Source organism: Planococcus citri, chromosome 4, assembly GCF_950023065.1.
Source record: "Planococcus citri chromosome 4, ihPlaCitr1.1, whole genome shotgun sequence".
NCBI lineage: Eukaryota > Metazoa > Arthropoda > Insecta > Hemiptera > Pseudococcidae > Planococcus > Planococcus citri.
Window position 1 is genome coordinate 71,678,544 of NC_088680.1, and position 22,169 is coordinate 71,700,712.

A 22,169-nucleotide genomic window follows, 5' to 3' on the forward strand; every position below is an offset into this window, starting at 1 on the left:
TGATGGGAGGGGGTTGAAAATTTTTGAGGGGATGCCTCTCATGAATGTTCACAACATACCAAAAGATCAAAAAAACCTGTTCTCACGGGGTTGAAAAAATAATTTTTATTGTAAATCCAAAAAAGGGGGGTTTCTCAAAAAAGAAGGGGGTCTGGGGGTCTGAAACTTTCCACGCCGAAGTTTCTCGATAGTACCCGTCTACTATGTGAACATAAACCCAAAAGCTCTTCAGGTTCAAAAATTTTTTTTTTGAAATTTTGAACCCCCCCCCCTTACCACATGAAGCGACAAGTTGCAGAGTGGCAGATAGGTATTTTTATGACCTATTACCTAAGCGATACAAAAACTTTGGAACACGTCTGCCACATATATCTGGCAGTTCGTTTTTTCAAAATTTCCTCAAATTTTGTGGTTCTGTAACCCCCAACCAGATAGGGTGGAGAGTGGCAGATTCACAAAATTATCATCCCCGACAATATATTTTGGAACGTTTAAAATGGTTGATAGCTTTATACTTATGTTGTCGGTTGGATTAAACTGCCACCATCTCCCAGACTAGTAGCAGGTAGGTAGGTAGGAAGGTGTAGGTATTAGGTAATAGAGGTACTCGCGAGTCGGAGTCGCGTCTGACAGCATTGGGCGATTGCGACTTGCGAGGCCCGTACGTAGTCGTAACTAGTACGTTTGACGGTCGATATCGTTCCTTATTGGTGCGCAGAGCCGCAGATCGTTCAACTGGCACTCGTATTGGCTGGTTGGCGACGTTCGTTCGGCAATATTCGCTACGATTAAGTTTCTGGCGCGAGCATCACTGTCGGCCGTTACGTCGATATCGGGTACATGAGCTTTTTTGGCGGGAAACGCTGCGAGTAGGTTTTCGAATTGGCGTTTGCGCGGTGGGGCCGTATTCCGTATACTCGTACAATATAGGTCACCGCTCGCGCTCGCCAGCGCATCGCATCGCATCGAGTCGACGACGACGACGACGGGAAATTTTGATTCTGCGAAAGGTTATACGTTATACTCGTACTCGTCGTAAGCGTAAGCTGTTTTAACAGTATCGTCGCTGTCGCTGTTCAACGGTTTAACGGTTGTGTGCGCTTCACGGCTTCAGCATTTCGAAGTCGTCGGTCGGTCGGTCGGTCGGTCGTCGTCGGTGCCTATGATAAAAATAATACTCAGCAATAATATCGTCGCCGTCGCCACCGTTTGTCGCGTTTTATTTTTGTATTTTCGTATTCGTACGCAGCAGTAGTAGTACCTTATCGTCCTGTAAGGCTATCCTTCTGCTCGGTGAATCGTGATTGCCATTCTTTTTCTTTCTCGTAATCTCGTAATCGTAATTAATAGCTACCAACGTATTGAAAAAAATTTGAAATAAAAAACCGACGACGTAGTATACTTAGTAGTGCGTTACGCTAGTGTATGGCATACGAGCATAATACACGTAAACGTACGTACGTAGACGTACCTCTATCTATCCTCGTATATTGTGAATAGTGCATTTACGAATTGCCTGCCAATTGCGGATTGCGGATAGCGGATTTGCCGTTTGCCCATTACGACGAATATTGCGGAAAAATCGCTGCTGACGGCGGTGAGAGTGCGACGCGGCGTCTTCTTCAACGTGCGAAGGGTTGCGTTTGTTAAACACGTTAGTTTTCTTTCATTTTGTAATTTGTTTTGCTTGTTTGTTTGTTTATTTACTGGTTTTATTTTCATTCTTCTTTTTTTTCATTCTATTTCTTCTTCTTTTTCTTGTTTTCATCGCTCATTTTCGTCGGGCCTTTCATTTCTATATATACCTACCTATACGTCGTCTTTTTCATCGTCACTACTCGCAGAATACGACATACTATAATACTATACTCGTATACTGTGTTGCGTGCTCCTTATACCTATATATTTACCGACGTAAAGTGCTACGTACATCGTCACTCACGCTCACAGTCACACACAAAGCAGCCCACAGCATCCTAAAGCCGACTACTGCGACACTGCCTGCTGCATCTGCAGTTCGACGACATCGACGCGAAACTCGAATGAGCGTTAAACCAGTACAAATCAATGTTAATATCTTTACTTTTACCTACCGTAACTCTATTCGAGTATTAATAGAGCCACTATCAGCATGTGTGCCCGTCGTACGCGGCTGTATTACATAATATACCCACCATACAGGTATATAAATCGCGGACAGTGTAGCTAGCATGTTTAGGTAGACACTGCTGGACACTTACATTACTAGGTCACTTCCCCAAAATCTTTCGCTTCTTTTCACTTGCGCCGCATCGTCGACACTACAACCAGTCACCAGTGTTTATTGCACGATGCACGCGTATATCGAAAAATCATACCCAAATATGAGAAATTTATTCGAATATGGACGGATTTCACTTACATAGGGCCCTTTTTCTCAAACAATGAGGCATATGTTTTCCTAGTAGTCTACTTAAGTAGATTTGCAGGTAAAGTTCATTCATACACTGACCCTCAGTCTCTCGCCACTCAATTGGAGACTGCAAAACAACGATCTCACATTACGAATTTTCTATCTTTTCGCTATAATCGTCATTGGCCCCCTGTATCAGCGAAAAAAACAAGGAGAGAGCGAGCAAAAATGTAAAGTCACACGAATGATGAGTAGAATGAACCTAGAAGCAGATAGGAGTAACTAGGGAACCTCATGATGTGGATGGAAAGTGGTCTCAGTGGTAGCCCTTGGTTCAAGTATCACACCAGTAAAATTTTAGCATACAGTTTGGAGTTCAGCGCCCACAGTAAAAATTTCGAATTTTAAAACTTTCAAAAACCGCTAGGTACCCAGCTCATCAAGTGTTTCGCACGATGTTGTCGTGGAAAAATTCTAATTGACGCGCTTGTATACAAGGAACGTCAATTATTTCTCCATTCCTTTTCGACTAAATTTTTCTCATTATATTTTTCGAAAATTATTCAAATTCTTCATAGTCCGGCATATGACAATAGCAGTAATTGCACCCCCCCCCCGATCCTCCAGGACAACTTTATTCTTAAAGGGGACATCCTAAGGAACATTTTAAAGCAAACTTGCCCAAAAAAAAGTTGGCCTTACTTACAAAATGGCGGCCATTTTGATTGTCAGGTCAGCCGAAATCGCAGATTTTGCGTTTTAACATAGGACTTGCACGAAATTTTTCAAACCTTACAAAGGTAGATCGAAAGATCATGCAAAAATTTATCACCTGTCAAAATTTCAAGTGCTAAAGTGCGTTTTTCGATTTTTGGTGAATTTTTAAAAATCCAATTTAGGCCAAAAATGAGGAAAAAAATCAAAATTTTACCAAATCGACCAAGAAATCTGAAATTTGGGATATACCCTATTTTCGACATGCCAAATCGATTGGAAACGGTTTCAACCCGTTTTGAGCAGTTCTGGAGCCTCCAGCAGATTTTTGAAACTCGAAATTTCCACGAAATTCCATCAAATTGGAGTTGTAAAGCTGAAATTTATTCTGCAGAATAAATTTCAGCTTGCCAACTTCATTTGATAAATTAATGTTGGGGAAATTTCAAGTTTCAAAAATCTACTGGAGGCTCCAGGAATTTTCAAAAAGTCGCTGGAGACTCCCAAAAGACTTGAAATTCACCTGCAGTACTTCGTAGCGTATTGAAATTAGTTTTCATGAAAACTAATTTCAATACGCTACGAAGTACTGGAGGTGAATTTCAAGTCATTTTGGAGCTTCCGGCGACTTTTTGAAAATTCCTGAAGCCTCCAGCAGATTATTGAAACTTTATGAAACTTGAAATTTCCACAAAATTTCATCAATCTGAGATAGAGAGTCGAAATTCATTCTGCAAACTAATTTCAACACGCTACGAAGTTGACTGCTGGTGGATTTCAAGTCGTTTTGGAGCTTCCAGCGACGTTTTGAAAGGCTGTATGGCGTTTTTTTGGAAAATTAAAATTTCCTAAAAGTAGCTGGAAGATTCAAAGCCGTTTGAAACCACCATGTAGTCTGCGAAGTAAATTTAAGCTTGCCAACTCCATTAGATAAATTAATGTTGGGAAAATTTCAATTTCAAGTTTCAAAAATCTACTGGAGGCTGGAGGCTCTAAAATGACTTGAACCCACCTGAAGTCGTCTTCAGAGGGTGTTAAAATTGGAGTTTAGAGTAAATTTCAGCTTTCCATCTCCATTTGATGAAATTTTGTGAAAATTTAAAGTTTCAAAAATCTGCTGGAGGCTTCAGGAATTTTCAAAAAGTCGCTGGAGGCTCCAAAACGACTTGAAATTCACCTGCAGTACTTCGTAGCGTATTGAAATTAGTTTTTAGAATTAATTTCAGCTTTACAACTCCAATTTGATGGAATTTTGTGGAAATTTAGAGTTTCAAAAATCTGCTGGAGGCTCCAGAACTGCTCAAAACGGGTTGAAACCGTTTCCAATCGATTTGGCATGTCGAAAATAGGGTATATCCCAAATTTCAGCTTTCTCGGTCAATTTGGTAAAATTTTGATTTTTTTCCTCATTTTTGGGCTAAATTGGATTTTCAAAAATTCACCAAAAATCGAAAAACGCACTTTAGCACTTGAAATTTGGACAGGTGATAAATTTTTGCATGATCTTTCGATCTACCTTTGTAAGGTTTGAAAAATTTCGTACAAGTTTCCCTATTTTCTAATAGTAAGGCGGATGGGAGATTTCATCACTCGGGCACTCAAGATTTAGCATCTCATCGCCTCTCAATGCCAGAAATATGTAAAGAAATTTCGTACATTTTTCACCCGAATACTACTCTCCATTCTTCAGTTGAAAAAAAAACAACTGGAACCGGAACTTGACAGAACTAGGTATATGAAAAAATAATAAGATCGAATAGTGTTCGAGAATTTTTCACGTTAAAAAGATAGAAACATACTTGTTGCTGCGATAATTCGGCACATTTGACATCCATCAAAATACGATGTATTACTCGAGCACAGAGAAATTTGAGATAAACCTGCAAACAAAGAAAATGCGACGAGGAAAGGGACCGGGATTTGGATTTTTATCATTTTCTATAAACGTAACATGTTGAAACAATCAAAAACTCGATTCATAGGGTAGATTGCAAGAAAAAAAAATTTGTAAGATTCTGACCAAGTTCAGTGGAGACCTTAATCTTGAGTTGAAAGTCGAGTCAGGAAAATGTTTAGCTCCAGGGGTGCACTTAAAAAAGAGGTATTGATCCTCAACAAAATTATTTTTTTAAAAAAATAAAAAATGGATGACCTTGGTTGACTCAGAATCTGTAATTAAATATCATCTTTTGGGAATGGACCATTTTTTTCAAAATAGGTTGGGGACGGGATAGATAGAAAAAAACCGAGATTTTTTTGAAAATGCTTCCTTTTAGAGAGTTCATTTCTCCGAAACTTAAATATTTTGTGAGAGACTTTCAACCCACGACCTAAACGTCATAAGGTGCCGGTAATAAGTCGCGGATTAATCGATGCAATTTGACGCTGGTCGCGTTTGAAAAAATGTCACCAACTTTCTTCCCTTCCTCAATATACTAGGTATGCAAAGTCAGGGAAAATATTTCTCCACAACATGGAACACTTTATTCAGAGAAACGAATTAGAAAATTAAGGGCACGTGAAATTTCAGTTCATCATTTTCATTCGAAGACTAATGATTTCATTTTCAACTTTCAATCACGTCTCTTACGTTAGACCAGTCAAAACAACGAATGATTTTTGCTCGAGACTCTAATTTGGAAGAATTCCTTACGTCTTAATCCCCTTTTCAAAGTATTTTTTCTCAGAAATACGAATAGTATCGTCGCGTCGTTGCACTTGTAAGGTATTTTGTGCCTCCTTGAATCTCGGTTCAATTTAATACTCGTGTACAACTCGCAGGTAGCCAGGTAGTAGGTACATACGTACTAGGTACATTTATATAAATGTGTACACAAGCACACTGCATACCTGCGAGAAGTTCTACGTACACCAATCCCTTTGCTTTTTATAACCTTGTTCGCGATGTTTTCTTCTTCACACTCGACAACATGAACCGTCTCGGCGAATCAATCGATACGAATAGAGAATACACGAACGAGTAGGTACATATGAAAAAAAAAAAGAAAAGAAAAAATACCACCACATTCGTGCGATGATAATCCTCTACTTTTTTTTATCGATACTCGCGACCGCTACTTGGATGACCTCTCGAGCCTTGAGCTTTATGCACTTTGGACGAGGAATTTTTTCCTCGGTTATTCTAAAAGGATTGCTTAAGTATTTACTATGCTTGGTTCGTACATTTAGATTATAATTAGCGCTTTTAATTTACTCATTGTATGTTGTATTGGCTATGTCTGGCTTACGAATGTTTTCAATGACTGAATGAAACCTAAACCTCGCGCTCAAAACTGCACTAGTGTGGAAGGGACTTGAAACTTTGGCTCGATTTCTAGCAGATTCGATGCTGACAATTCCACTAAATTATACAAAATATAAAAATCGGAATTTCGCGCACTAGGTAAGGTACCTAATTAACGTAAAAGTAATTAAATGTTTTAAAAAATCTCAACTTTCAAACGAAAAATTTGGATAAAATATTGTAATCCTTCTTTGCGCGAAGAAAACGACGAAGAATACGATACCTACTGTATGAAAATATGGCTCGAAATGCGAATCGTACTTCGACTCGCCAAAACCTTCATTATAATTGCTAAAAATTCCCACCCCCCCCCCGTTTCTGGTTTCGAGCTAACTTGCGGACACTTTCGTGATACTTTGGGGTAAATTATTCAAAAGTGGTCACCTTTCGTACTTACGTTAGTAGTCGTCTCTACACCGAATACATGCAATAGGCAGGAAGTAGCTGCTTATGCATATTACCTAAAGGGAAAAAAGTCGAGGTGTTTTTTTTTCAACCCCTTTTTCGTTGCCGGAAAATAAGCTACAATCGACCTATTTTTCTAAAAAATTACTACCGAGTATAATTCCGGTAACGTATCAAAAATAACGCGAAGAAAAACGATATTATTAATAAAGTACCGGAACGAATTACTGTAGATAATTACCGCGCAGACGACTCGTATTAGGATTAGGAGAGCATCACGTACGTTCGTAAGCATACGTAAAACGTACCTACACCTACATCTACATAGGTAGTAGGTAGGTAGATATGTGCCTTACCTATCTACGAATGACGCTCATCATGTCGACAAAAACAATAACGAAGAGGTCTCTAATTGACTACCTAATGCAGAAAAGCAGCGGCAGCCTAACATATTATACGCAGTACACATACGAGTATAGCCACCCGGAAAACTAAAGGCAAATAATAACGTACGCCGAGTATTAAAAAAATTACAATAATAATAAAAAATTCGCTCGTACGTTTGTTTGTTTGAGTTTCTCATAAAAACGACCCAATTTTCGTACCATACTATACCATATCGTAAAATAAGGCCTATCTCGACGCTACAGTTTATATTTTTTTCGATGCTCGCGTGCTTTAATTTACTCGATTAAAAGAGTTGCGTAAGTCAACATTGGTGAACAGTTGCGAGGGATGAATTTCCAACTCGAACAAATCATCAATTCGCGTTATTGGCTCGATTTGTGTGTCAGTTTTACGACAACCATACTTACTTTAATGGTACCTATGGTAGGGCACCCCAAGTTACTCACTAAGCTCAAATACTCTCATGTAGGAGCGTTCGAAACATGTGGAGGACGGAGGTAGTTGGATTACTCTTACAAAAGTACAAAATACAGAATCTTCACCTCCATCACCTCCCTTTAAAAAAATAATTTACCGAACATAACGATTATAAAGTAACGTAAATTTTCACAATTGCAACGACGCAATTCCACTATTTACTCACAGGTGATCAGATTGATCATCTAGAAAACTAATCAATATTACGTACATAGGTAGATACGAGTACATACAATCCGAGCACGATGCTTTATTAATAGGTTTAGATACATTACACGTTATATTATCTGGAATAATCGAAAATGAAACAAAATTAGCGTCGCATTAAACGAATCTGATCAAAATAGTGTTTTACGATTTTACCTTCATTATTTTCAATTTGACATACTCGGGACGATTTGACATACGATATACCAACTTCTCTCGCATTAAATTTAGAATCGTACGTTTGTAAGAATAAGGAAGAGCAGTCGAGGTAAAACCAATTTTATGACCAAATATTATCTCATGAAAACATAAAACAGCAATAACATCCTAAGCTCGAGGACAGAATAACAATATTTTTCGAGAATATTCATTTTATATACGTAGTTTGAAAGCTTTAAAACGTGGCAAGCTAAAAGTTGACCAGAAGCTTTTTTTAAAAATTTTATTTCAAAACTTTTAGTCAATTTGACAATTTTGATGAAAAATTGAAATTAAAAATAGTTGAAATATAAATATTTGAAATTTAAAATAAATCGCTAGGATTATTGAAATTTGTCATCGACTTTGACGATAAGTTTTCTTTTCAAAGCACAAATAAAAAATCCAAATCCAAAATTAATCGTGAAGTTTTGAGCTGAAAGCCAAAAGCAAAAAAAGAATTCGAAAATGCAATTATCGCTTTAATTAAAACAATATTGTTACTCAATCTCATATTTGGACTAGTTGAATTACATTTTTCAGACCAAGTACATTGACTCGACTTACTGGAATAAATATAGTGTATCACCAACATGGTATGCAGGTTAGCACGAGCACGTGTATCGTGTACCTACACCTACACCTGAGATTGTCACGTCAAAATAATGTACATAAAATAAAACTACGAAGTAAAAACACGAAGTAACAAGCGACTGTTTTCAAAACTCGTCGATTTTCAGGTAAAACTTGTATGAATATAGCTGGTACTCGTATCTCACCGTACGAGTTTAGCGACCTTTTGATGTCAGTTGCAAAATACGCGATTATTATTTTTCGAGCAGTTCAATGGACCAGTAGCGAATTAATAAATTTTTTTAAAACATCGAAACATCGGATTTACACTGGAGAACGGGATATTTTGATGAATAATTGCTAAATTTGTGTGATTTGAACTACGAGTATGTGTACAGAAAATGTTCAAAATTACGCGAAATTCGGTGAAAATTGTTAAAAGGCCATCGAAACGTGTTTAAAATGGCGTAAAAACACTCAAAAATAGCATTAAAATTACCTATCTACTAAAAAACAACCACTCGTAGGTACGAATTCTAGTATAAAATTTGCCAAGTGTATGAAAAAGAACTGATAATGTACTAAAAAATTGATAAGATGATGTAAAAACAGTCGAAAAATTTGAAGAAAAAAAAAACTTAAAAACGAAAATATCAATGATATCTTTGAAAACCACCAAAAATTGATGAAACCGCACAAGAAAGGTATTCCCGGCCTAAAACTGTAAAATGTCCCCGTTCTCAGATTTTCAAAATGTTGTAGAGCAATGTTGGGTACTCACAATGACGAAAATCCCTCTTTTTTGGAGGAGGAAGAAAAAATTAAGCTACAACGAGTTTTGAATGAAAAATATTGATCCTAATATCTAAAAAAATACGCGTGTACTTTTACAGAGAAGATATTTTGAGTCTATTCGCCATTCGGGTGATTTTTTCCAAAAAAAATTCGCCCCTCCCCCACGAATGGATTTTGGTGAAAGAAAATTTTAAACAGCCATATCTCCGAATTTTAAAATAAGTTTAAACGAGTATGTACTATTTTTGGAAATTTTTTCAATTTGTTTCCCCTTCTAGTGGGTCATTTTAGAAAACTATTTGTTGACCAAAAATCACTACTTATTCACTGCCTTTCAAAAAAAATCACGACCTCAAAATACTAACCCCCTTCCCCCATTTTTTTTATTTTTCTCTTATTCTTCTGTTTCTTTTTGTTTTTTTTTTTATTATTATTTTCAGAAACTTTTTGTTTCTCCAAAAAAAAAAAAAAAAAAAAAATAGGACGTTGCTTTATTAGGAAGGTCGTAACTACATGAAAGTTGATTTGTCAGAAAACGTATTTTAATTTTTAAAGAGCATTCTATCAAGTACACTTGATAGTTTTAGATGAGGTAAGAGAACGTTTGGTCATTACAATCATTTTCTTGCTAATTTTCGAAATAAACATCCTTGTTGGCACTGATTTTTCATTTTTTTATTTGAGGAACTTCGAACTGAAAAAAGTAAAATTCAACCAAGCAACTTTCACCTTAAGTCAAGCTTTTTTCATTAAAAACCCATAAGATTACACAGGAAAAATTTCCTTAAGATGATGAGGTTGATTTTCTGCAATTAATCAGTGAAATTACGTGAAATTATGTGTTTATAATGACTTTTCTTACCAACAAATTACAAAATTCAAAAGAAATAGGTTCAACCTGAGAAACAATATTATTTAGAACCTTTCCACTGTAACGGTTTTGAAAACGTGTATTTAGAACCATTTGTTTTCAGCTATTACGAGAACAAAAAACATCGAAATTCAATTTCAAAAGTTGCATCATGTAGAGGACAAAATTCTCTTTCCAATGATACCACTATCTCATTTTTTAAAAATTGTAGTTACGACCCCCCGAAAAAGTCAGTCTGATTTTTTCGTTCATTTTGGCAAATGGGCTTTTCAGAGAATTGAAAAGGGAAAAGAGTCGTCGATTTTTTGATAATTTTTTCATCTCCGTGAAAGTACATTCGGGGACATTTTCAGGAACCCGAGTCGACTAGGAATGGTTTTGAACCGTTCTGAAGCCTCCAGAAATTTTTTCGGAAACTCCAGTTCCCCAAAAAATTTTATTAAGAAGTGTTCAAATGAACTTTGGCACTTAATACTCAAAATCACTACCATTTCACCATTTTCATTACCTTTATACACCCTGTAAAAAAAACTAGATAACAATCTCTTGAAAACTTCATCTTGGACGCATAGACACTCCCACTCCCAATTTTGGGACAAAGGAAGGTTGACAATTTATGGTGTCGTTATCATACGAATTGAATCCCCCGAACACGAATACGAAGGTGAATTTACGGTTGGACACCCCCCCCCAAGGTCATTTATGAGGAGGAGGAGGAGGTTGCCGTAATTTCTTCGATCAGGGAATCAAAATCCGAGAGTAATTTTGAGAAGGAAAACGTGAAAATTAGAGGTTTTCTGTTTCAGAAAAATGATTTCCAATTTTGTATTGGGGAGGCAAATAATCCCAATGCAAACTCCTCAGATGATCATTTCGTTGGAATTTTCAAATTTCAGTTCTTCCACTTCTTCTACCGATCTTCAACAGTTTCAAAAATTTTGGGGAAAAACTCAGGTGGGGGGGGGAGGGTTGAGCATTTTTTCCAGTAGCTGAACCTGATTTCTGTAAAAAGCACCTACTCGTATTTCTATTCTTGAACTTTTTGAAGTTTTGCAAATTTGATCAGAAAAACTTGGTCACTGAACTGATTCGCGATTCTGTACACGTTTATCGTGTCGTACGAGTACATCTGTGCACAGATGATGCGAATGTACATATGTATTATTTATGAACATCCTCCATACGCTCATGCAGTACTATGTATGTCTATGTAATGTATGTATGTGTTGTACGAGTATACTATGTATCACGTAGAGTAATATTATCGGTAATGTACCACCCACACCAAACCTCACCGCAACCAGAGAGGTACTGATACTCATTTTACTATTCTACCGTAACTCGTAGGACATGTATGCGGTATACGAGTACAAGAGTATTGTGCATCGCATATCGCATATCGCATATCGCATTCGCTTTTACGACATCCATTCTCCTACACGCGAATTTTTTCTGCCACTGCCAGTATTTCAGTCGCAGTCGCACGCACCACTACCACATTGCTTGGTTGGCTTAGTTTGCCTTATCGCGTAAAGCCGTTAATCATTATACACTTTCAATTATATCATTCATTAACATGCGAGCATAATACTTATCATGCGAAATTTTAATAGTTTGACTCGGCTACTGTGTATAAAATTGTTAGGATAGACAGCTCCAAAACTAGTACACGGTTCAATAATACAAGCGTGATCGCCGGCCGGTGGTTGGGTACTCGGGTATAGCCACAATTACTAATTGATTTATGGGGCACAAAAATCGAAATAGATCTACCCTTGTCCCTTATGCATAATATTACACGGTCAATTTCTCCATAAATGCTCGCGCAGTCGTGCACAGATAAAAGATGTCATTCAAAGTCACCAAATCCAGCCTATAAGCATTCGCTCAAGTGCACATTTAGGTGATTATTTCAGCGTTTTATCTCTTTTCACAATCCACAATCCACACTTGACGTTTTAATTCCCATGCTCTCTACAACATTCTATTCTACCTTACACTCTGGTGGAATGGCATCGCCATGACTCATACCCCACACAAACGTTAAATCGATAAATGATAAGCGCTGTGCAGTACGCGCGAGTGTACCTAGACCTACTACCTACCTAACTATCTACATCACTTCCTAGCGATATATCAATATGCCCTTCACCTTCGTTTCATCGTATCATCTTTCTGTGGCCTTTACCATCACATAATACACAGACACACTACAGGTACAGGACAGGTATTCTACTCTATGCATCTATTCTCCGCCAGCGCAAGTCCACCTAAACGAATCATATTATTTACCATCTCATGTCAAATACCTACACGAGCAAATACACTCAAGTAATTTACACGTGATTGGTTTTCCCGAAATTATGACGAACAATCTATAATGGGAAATACTCGAATTTCATCGTCGAGCCAGTTATAGGAGAATTTTTCAGAAAATTTCAAGGATTTTTTTTATCGCTATCGAACTAATTTCAGTTCGGCAAACACTTGTGCGCCAACTCGCCAATCGATTTTAGAACGCTTATGAATGATTTTCACAACATTTTTATTCGAGTCGAGTATCGTAATTTTTCATTCATAAGCCCACTGCAACGATACACAAACTGTCCAGCATATTAGAGAAAATTGATTGGCAAAATAACAAGTATACATAATATAGGTATTCCTATCAATAGGGCACACTCTCATGAAAGAAATTTATGAGAAAAAACCAAATTAAACTACATACGAGTAGTCCGATCTACTGCACCTACATGAGAATTTGAGTACCAATTCCGATATTGTACAGCAAACTTTATTATCAAAACTGACAGTCATCAAAATGTAGGTACATGTTTTAGATAAAAACTAGTAGCTTATAGCTTCAATAGAATAAAAATATGAATCATCCTTTTAATATCACTCACTGCGATTAAAACTGACGCCGACACTGAACACATATATTTGAACGACATTTCCATTTTCTCTCGGGTCACGAAACGCCTTCTTACTACAAATGGGTAGCTCGCCCCTTCGGGCCTCACCTGGGAGGGATGAAGACTGCAGCTATTTCAAAATCGAAAATCACTCAAAAAATGCGTAAATCTTCTTCTTTGTAGCCAGAGTGAAGAGGGGGAGAGGAGGAGTTGAAATCAGAAACCTCCGAAATGAACAACTAGGACACCCCCCCCCCCCAGATGAACATCATGTTAAATTTCAGCCTCCTAGGTTCTTTAACGGAGGGAGGGAGAGGTTCAGCAATGACACAAAATTGAAAAAGATTAAGAAACAACGTGAAAATCATTTTTTTTCAGCAGGAGAATGACGAGGAGGGGATTGAAAATTCAAAAACTCTCAATAAGACCAGGCATGAAACTCGCCATTTTTTTTTTTTTTTAGTGACTAAAAAATAGCAAAAAGTGACCAAAAATTTGAAAAAAGTGACCTAATTTTTGAGAAATGTGAGCAAAGTATATACTATGTAGCAATTCGTCGGAGAATTTTTTTAGCACTCCCCCCCCCTCCATGAGCGTAGCAAAAAATGTTGATGTATACTAGGGTGTACCTTATTTTGAAAAGTTCGAATTTTGTAGCTCCCACTTCCCAAAAACATGACCTCAGATGAGAAAGTAATTCCTTATTTTTTATTTTCCCCCTATCTGTAAAAAAAAGTCGTGCCGGTAGCCCTTTAGTGGGGAAAAAATCAAAAAAATCAAAAAAAGTTCTATTCTTTAATTTTTTTTATGTACCAAGAATGTTTCTAAATAATCCCCTTTTTAAAAAAAAAATTTCCCCGGCCCTTCAAACCATATTGGCCCCTTAGTAAGTAAGGAGTCCCTCAAAGTTTGAAAAAATCACAAAAAATGATAATAAATCAAAGTTATGGAAAATTTGATGAAAATATTTCATTTCCAGTTTTCCACATTAGAATTGTTCTACATAACCCCCTTTTCAAGAAAAACCCATTGTTGGACGTACAAATTATTTTGGCTCACTTGCATGGAGCCCCTCAAATTGGGGAAAAATAAAAAAATATTAAAAATTGTTGTCTGTAGGAATTTTTTGCAATTTTTTATTTACGTGCATAATCTTTCTGAATAAGCACTTTTTCAAGAAACCCCCCCCCCTGGTTTCCCAAATCATGTTGGTTACCTATAAAGCCCCTCAAAGTTGACAAAAATCAACAAGAAAATGAAAAATCCATATCTATACAAATTTTTTGATGTTTAATTTCTGAGCAGAGTACTTTTAGACAACCACTTTTTCAAGAAAAGCATCCCTTTGTCCTTCAAATGATGGTGCATGGTCCTCATTTATGAGACCCCCAAAATTGAGGAACGTTGAGAAAGATGAAAATTGATGTCTATAGGTACTCGTATCGTAATTAGGTGAACATTTTTCATCTCTGTGCGCAGAATGCTTCTATGTAGATAATTCTTTTCTCCAGAAAACCTTTTCTCAGTATTTTTTTTTTTTTTTGGAATAGAGGTGAAGTCTCCTCTGCAAAGAGATAGTTTCAAGTCATGGATATGTTTTTTTGCTTTAAACTTGAAAATGAAATCTCATTGATAGGGATTATCGACGATTTTTTCCAAGTTTTCAAGTCTTACATTACAAAATATCAGAACGTCAATAAGTCTTCTGCGAAAATTTGACATAATTTTATTACAAAACGTCCACTTCAATGTTTCTCGAAGCCAAAATTCAAAAATTCGTCCTTTTTCTATAAGTTTTTAAAAATCTGACATAGGTAGTGCTTTTCTGATGAAGATCGACCAAATCCAAGGATTAAAATGTGGAAGAAAAAAATGTAATAATATTCATATTTTTTCATTTTCTGGGGAAGAAGACAAGTTCCACCTTTTCATCATGTAGACACGTCATAAAATATTTAATAGTTTTTTTAATGAAAATGGAGCAAATCCAAGTTACCTATATGATGTGAAAAAAATCTTATACAGGACAAATCTTTAAAAAAGTGACCAAAGTCACTTTCTTTGGTTATTTTCGCCGAAATAGTGACAAAGTCACTTTTTAAGTGACCCAGTTTCATGCCTGTAAGACGCATCCAGGACACTCTAAGTTGAGTAAAAAAAAAAGAAATCAAGGCTGTTAAAAATCGACGAGAATGGATTTCGGGGACATTGACAGGAATTTTGCAGCTAGAAATATATCGTATCTAAATATCAAGAACAAATTCCACGAGATGAAAGATTTCAAAAAAAATTACCGATAAATTGTTACTGATCGACGAAAGCGTAACACTTTCATTTTTTTTTGTCGCAAGCTTGAAAAGACGCACAGAATTCTATGTACTTCAAACTATTACTACATATGTATGAACTTGGTGATTTTTTCAACAAAAAAAAAAAGCTTTTTGCATTTTCGCGAGACTTTCTCGAATATTAATACCGTTTCTAGCCAATTATTCTCGAAAGTATTAGGAATTTCTTTTCAACTTATTTGAACCTTTGTTTCCTTATAATGGTATAGTTGTTGTATACCATCTTCGAATGGCAGCCTAACAAGATTCGCAAAATTACCCGCGAACAAAGCCCTTTCAAAATGAACAATTTTTTAAAAAGACGTAGACGCTGTAAAAAGATACAAAGGACATGAAAGTTATCTTACAAGTCAAAGAAGTAATATAAGATGAAATACGCGAAAGATGATGTTTAAAAGGTTTATTATTACGAAAAATTGAAAAGTTTGAATGAGTTAGAATTTTTCCTACAGTCTTCCATTAATAGGTAATATTGGGCGACGAAATTATATTTGCCACGTCGAATGAGGTAGGTAGGTAGGTACTTTTCCTCTTACAACTTTCGCGGGAATCAACGAATCGAGTAAACAACATTTCATACACATGTAGGATTGTAGGTTCTAGGTACAGTAGACCCAGAAAATTTGACCATTTTGCAATTTTTCGAATCGATGACATTCGTCGTTCGATATTCTTCGGAGAAAATTACATTTGGCAAATCGTACTACGTAAGTGGATTCAATTTTGATGCCTGGGCAGGAGGGAAAAAACACCAAAAAGCACCCTTCAAGCTCGAGAAGCCACGTGCTTGTACTCGACACTCGTATAGGTTGAATAATACATTTCGATACTTGTAAAAATCTAGTTTTATAGTCTAAAACAATTCACGCGGGCAAAATAAAATATACGAGCGCTTTATACATCGACCGTGGAAGACGACGACGACAACGACATCGCAGTCTTTACTGCGTGCGACTAGCTTACAATTATGTACCTAAGGTGAGACTTTGGGGGCAAAAGCTCTGAAGCTGATACGCGATACAGGCGTCAACTTTGAACAGGGCAACAACAAGTAGGTACCCACGACGAGTAGACAAGATCGGTAAAAATCATTCCAGCGATTAATACGAGTACGGTTCGCCTTATAAGAACGTGAAGCGCACATTTCGAGTGAAGTGAAAAACACGGCGATGGGCGATGGATGTAAAATTAAAGACTAAGCTGTAAGCTATCGCTATCGCGCGCGTCTAAGTCTTCCTCTTTCGCATTCGCGACTCGCGCGTTCACTTTTATCTGGCGTATTTTCAGTCGAGTAAATTTAGCCGTTAATTCATAAAGCTTTCTGCGCTGTGTTTTAATTATTTATTACGAGTACAACGCCAGAGCAATACTTACGTAGACGTACGCGCCACGTTACATATTTCATAACCTCCTACAACACCGACCATCTACGCCTGCAGTTTACACAAAATTTACATCTACTTCTACACCTTTATTCCGAGGCGAATTTCCGTTCAACGTTTACACGTTCACGTGCTTTCTCACCACAACCAGCGCAGCATCTTCCATCTTCTCAGCAATCGCCGGTATACTGACGATGACGGTACTCGTCGTATTTGGCAACGCAAACACCCGTACAAACCTAAACTTACGAGTAAAATGTGTCGCCGCGCTATCTCGTCTTCCAAAAAAAAAAAAAAAACCTTTTTATGCGAAACAATAAAACATAAGAGAGGAAAAAACGCCACAAAAATACACTCGGTCGGCATAATTTCACATTTCCAATTCACTTCTAACAATAGCTTAATTACATATCCGGCTAAGCTTCGCTAATGATATTCCTATTTCCATTTTTTACCGCCGCGCCGCGCCGCGAGTAGTCTCCCTTAATGCGAAGAAAAAAAAATATTTAAATAACAAATACGACGTTGCCGCGTTACCTTTTAAATGGTATCATTTATTATAACAACAAATTAATTGCCTTTCTCCGCGCTCCCTCGCCCCCTCCCCCCCTCTTCTCCTACTCGCGACTTGACGCGATAATTACTCGAATATGGTATTTGCAGCTTTTACCAGCAGGTAAAAGTATAATCATTCGATTGTTGCGGTTTGTATTTTGTTACCTTGGTTTTATCGAGGGTCGCATTTCGGATAGGTAATTTGCAGCTAACAATGCAGTTGAGTAGGTTCTGCTGCTGTTGTTGTTGTTGTTGTCGTCGGGTAAAGCTTTTTTCCTTTATTCGTCGGAACATGCGAAAGTACCTACTCGTACACCGACAATTCTATCGATTACCTTGGTTTTTGAATACAAAAAAGAAAATAGGGCTAAACGAAAATCAGCGAAAAGAAAACTAAACACACCAACACGAATCGTAATCCTCGCAATACGCGATAGTACTCGTAATAGAAAAAAAAAGATTGATTTTCCAAGAACTCGTTTCCTGGCCGGGTCAGATGTCACCACATCAGTATGACCAGTAAACAACAGAAAACGACTGAAAAAAAGAATCCAAAAACGGAATGAAATTTTTCAAAATTTACGTACCTAAAATGTTACAAAAATTACTAGAAAAAATCACCAAAAATTTACTGTAAAATTTGCTCAAAACATGTTCAAAACTTGAAATCAAAAAAGCGATTGAAATTTTCAGGAAATTTCCAAAAAAAAAAATCGTTAAAATGTCATGAAAATAGTTTGAATCATCAAAAGATGAAGTAGCAAATGTCACAAAATTGCCTAAAAATTGAAAAAAAAATAATCAGAAAAAATTGATCAAAATACATGTTTAAACAGCAAAATGACATGCCCCTCCCCCCCCCACCAATTCAGGATGTCCACTCATTTCTGGAAATGATTTTCCCTGACTTTTCCAGGTTTTCCAGACCAATTTTTTCATTTTTCAAAATGTTCTATGCTTACCCCATACTTGAATTGAGGAAGTTTTTTTGGCGGTGGGAGGGGGGAGAGGTGTAATTTTTTTTCATAAGCTTCCCTTCGAACTGGTTACTTCTTCGGATACAAAAAACAACCTGCATCAAGTTTGGCCAATTGATACAATATTCATACGAGTATGACTGACTTATGAAAATTTTTCTTTTCTTTTTTATTGGTACATACAGTATTTTGGAGGCTTCAAAATATGAAATTTATTCATTTCAAAAGGAGAAAAAAATTGGCCCAAGCGAAACGAGTGCGAAAGCTTCTGAAAATTTGCATTTCGAGAGGCATAAGAACGAGGTTTTTTAAAGTGAGGACGAGTAGTTTTTTTGGCTTTTAAGATTTTAGAAGATATTTTTTTTGAAGGAAGTTGATTTTGAAAAAGAAAACATGCCTATGCGAGGGCGAAAGCTTTTGTAAATTTGTGTTTCGAGAAGTAAAAAATGATGTCTTCCTTTCATCACAGGTCCTTATCTAAAATTTGCAATTGATCATTTTTTCAAAATTTCAAGGATTTTGTGTGAAAATTACGAAATTCCCCGACTTTTTTCTGACTTTTCCAGACCGATCAAATTCCCTGACTTTTCTAGGTTTTCCAGGTTTTCCAGGCTTGTGGACACCCTGAAATTGCTCGTACTAATTCACGAAAAATTACCAGTAATTTTTTAAAATTAAATGTGATTTGTCAGATAATACTGTAGGTAAAAAATTAGATTTTCTAAATAGGTACTGAAAACTGAGCAAATTTTCTAAAGTTTTAAGAAGCCAGGCATAATTTATTAAGAATTCAACAACCCCCCACCACAGTTTTTTCGATAATCTCTCCATCACACTCCATCACAGTGAGGTGGGAAGTTTACGAAAATTGTACAATCAAAATTGAATGAATAAGTAAATATCATAAAAATTGTTGAACTGGTGGGTCAGTTAAAAAAATTGCTAAACCTTCCAATAGAGAAAAAATTCTCGACTATTGAAATAAAAAAACAAAAATTTCCAATTGCTCTAACTCGGTTTGTTTACGCGTGCTTTCGTCCATTCGAAGTTTACAACTTGAAATGTATTATTTAGCCCTATTGTCCTTGATTATATGCGTTTTTTCGTCGAGAAAAAGGAGAAAGAAACGGCTGGGAATCGCATGTTTTCAGCCATCGACGACTCGGTTCGCGTGTTTTATTTCTATCCCTTTTCAATCAATTCAACTCGATTGGATTTCGAATCGCGATTTACGACTTTGGATGGAAAAGAAGTAGGCAATCCGTATAGGGTGAAGTTCGGCACTAGCCTATAAAGGCGTAGTAGAAATATGTGTGGATCTAGGTTCACTCTCGCTAATTTTAAACACAAATCTGTTACTTTTGCACTACATACTAACTTTTCAACGTCGTTGCTCTCAAAATGGCTCGGAATAAAAAAATCACACGTATTAAAAGAAGGAAATACTGGCTGGATACAGGCGCATCGTGGTCTCGAAATCGAACACCAATATTTTTCATAGATACTCGTATTACGCGAAAATAAACTTCATTTATCAGATACCCAAAACTTTGCGACAAAATACTCGTAATGATATCACGTAGTAATACACAAAGGATCTTCAAAGCGAAGCTATATCATACTCGTAGTCGTATCTGCTGCTGCTGGCGAAAACAGATTGGAAACTCGTCGGCCGTTCGAATTTCAAGCACCTCTACCTACCCTTTTCTGCGACACGATTCTCGAAATTTTCCGTTAATCGGGGGATCGGAGGATGGGGGAAAAACGCAGAACACGAGTAGATACGAGTATAAGCTTACGAAAAACGGTAATTGGATCGTTACTGCGGCGAGTAATTTTTTTCCACTGGAAACCTTTGATATTAATAACTAAATATATAACGCAGTTAATATGTGATTAACTAGCCGACCTTTTCTTCGTTAATTGACATTTTGACGTCGACAAGATACCTCGAAATAATTACAATAATGTTCTCCCTTCGACCCTTTGACCAGTCCTTAAACCTCGACTATACTACAACTAACATACGAGTATAATAATGTTCTGTCGATGTCGCTTCGCCGCTCCTCCGCTCCTCCGCCGCAATTTGATCGATTTTTTCCCATTTCCACTACCTAGCGTCGGCGGCGGTCGCTTCGACCGCACAGGCACAGGCAAAAGCGAAATTCAGTTCAACGAGAACGACGATATCAATACATTTTCGTGGCATTATCGAATTTATCAAGTAGTCATTTTCATTATACACGGCTTTGAAAATAGCACATAATAGCTACACGAGTAGAAGGTGGGAAGACTGGCATGGAAGGTAGCAAGGTACCTAGCAAGGTACAGGTAGGTAGGTTTGGCTGTCGCACGTTATTGCCTGACACGAGTACAACATACATTTACCTACATACAATGTTGTCCGGCCTGTGCCCGCGTCCTTCTACCTGTCCCCATGTATACAGCGCAAATTACACAGTGCAGGGGCAGGCTGCAGGGTGAAGGACGATGGGAAATGGAAGGGAGCAGGGTGCCAGTGCCAGTGCCACAGACACACGATGTGACACGAAAGTCAAGACCGCTCGAAAATAACTCGACGACTGGCGGAAAATGGAAAACTCGTATCCCTTTTTCTCCCCCTGCAAGCATTCCATCATTCTCATTCTCGAACCCCCCCCCCCTCCAGAAGAAAATGTTTGAAAAAAATACGCACACCTGTCATCGCGACATTGTGAGAAATGCAACATTTTTGACCCACGCTCTGTGGTAAAGAACAGCTCATCTTCCAGGGAGTACATTTCAAAAACTGAAATCACGATGCCAAAATTGAAAGCATTAATCGTGCAAACACACATCGTCGTCGATGGAACAGCTTTCATTCTGCGTATCGTATCATTTAACAGTAGGATTTTTCCAGCGTAATGCGTGAAATCGATTCGACCAGTTAGAAAACTTTCGTAGCACACTGTAGACGAAATTAGCGTGTTGCATGACGAAGAGCTGACAATTCTCTCGAATAAAATTAACTCGTTGATGCGAACAAGTTTTTATTTTTGAAAATTTTCGCATTGTCTGCGTTATTTTTGGCGTTGATTCAACGTGCGCGTGCTTCGCTTCGATGATATGCGTATTATGTAGAATGTAGTAAATGCACGTTCTACATTACTCCCAACTCGAGTACGAGTACATAGACATTCTACTAGCTTGCCATAGCTAAAGCTATGAGCTATGAATACGAAGTTACCGACTTCGTCGTTGAGATTTACTTAGTATGTATGTACGTAGGTATGTACGAATTGAGCTTTTGTTTTACTCGCGAGCGTGTTGGACTGCTTTGGTTTTTATTTCATTCGGATGTTTGGTCGTAGTAAACAAACTACGTGTATCATCGAACGAAATCTGCATTGCCAAAATACACGCGACTCCGAATTAGTTTGAAAACATTTGCAAGATTACTTTTACCCCTTCAATCACATCGAAGCCTTTCTTGCGCTTGATTTGATTGCTTTTGGAAATAAGCGAACTATATAGTACAATAGGTTGCAAAAAAAATGTAGCCCCTAAGAGAATACTACATATACGAGTACGACAAAGAATACAAAAGACCAGAGCACGTATGTACCTACTACCTACCTAGTACCTACCTACCAGAATATCGATGATTTG

General features: G+C 37.3%; 1 protein-coding gene and 1 long non-coding RNA gene across 3 annotated transcripts in view; one reads left to right on the top strand and one right to left on the bottom strand.

Annotated features, from left to right (window-relative positions):
* LOC135842648 (uncharacterized) overlaps positions 1–22,169 on the bottom strand; it is a 102,082-nt gene that overhangs the window by 43,649 nt on the left and 36,264 nt on the right. The window lies entirely within an intron of this gene.
* The window catches only part of CaMKII (Calcium/calmodulin-dependent protein kinase II), a 69,560-nt gene continuing 48,337 nt past the window's right edge, over positions 947–22,169 (top strand). Inside the window, exon 1 of one of the 2 annotated variants that reach the window (XM_065360195.1) lies at positions 947–1,654. The gene's annotated coding sequence lies outside the window, so the exon portion shown is untranslated. The remainder of the gene's footprint in view (positions 1,655–22,169) is intronic. The other variant, XM_065360196.1, reaches the window with a different exon arrangement.